The sequence below is a fragment of the Callionymus lyra genome, chromosome 18 (genome assembly GCF_982586985.1).
Source record: "Callionymus lyra chromosome 18, fCalLyr1.hap1.1, whole genome shotgun sequence".
NCBI classification, from domain to species: Eukaryota; Metazoa; Chordata; class Actinopteri; order Syngnathiformes; family Callionymidae; genus Callionymus; species Callionymus lyra.
This window is the reverse complement of record NC_141835.1, coordinates 17,169,225-17,169,897: the sequence shown is the minus strand read 5'-3', so window position 1 is coordinate 17,169,897 and position 673 is coordinate 17,169,225.

Here is a 673-nt window from a genome sequence, read left to right as displayed (position 1 = left end):
ACTGATAAAAGTGTCCCGTCGCCACTTCAACTTTCGTACAATAAGTCATTCCAGAACGATACAAACTCATCCTCAGAGAAAGAACAAAATGTAAAAAGATTAATAGTGGAGGTTTGTTTATTGTAAAATGTACATAACATATTCAAAAAAAATAAAAAATAAAGGAGTTCTATGAGTATTAAAAGAGTTGGAGTCAAAAATTTTAAAAATATATATATATTTCTGATTAGAAAAGATGAAAGATAAATAAATATATGAGGTAATTTCACCAAAATGCAGCATTGGAAATAGGTGACTTTGGAAAGAAACTAACTTTTATGTTCGAAATAAATAAGTCAATGTTTGTCTCTCAAAAGGAGACAAAAGAAAATCTGCAGCACAGATTGAATCCGTGCAAAGAAACGATAGAAAGGAGTAAACAATAGAAAAAATAGTGTTAAAACATAATCTATGGAAGAAAATGATAATTTAAGATGAAAAAAACATAGATTAATGAAGTTAATAGAGAAAACAAAAACATAAATAAATCCTTTTGGAAAGAAAGAAAAATGTGAAATTAAATGGATAGCTATATGGAAAAATAAAAGGATTATTATTTTATTTATTTTAAATTAAGTTGGAAAAGTTGACCTCTAAGGTGACATAAAATAAACAATGTGAATTGAATTTAAAT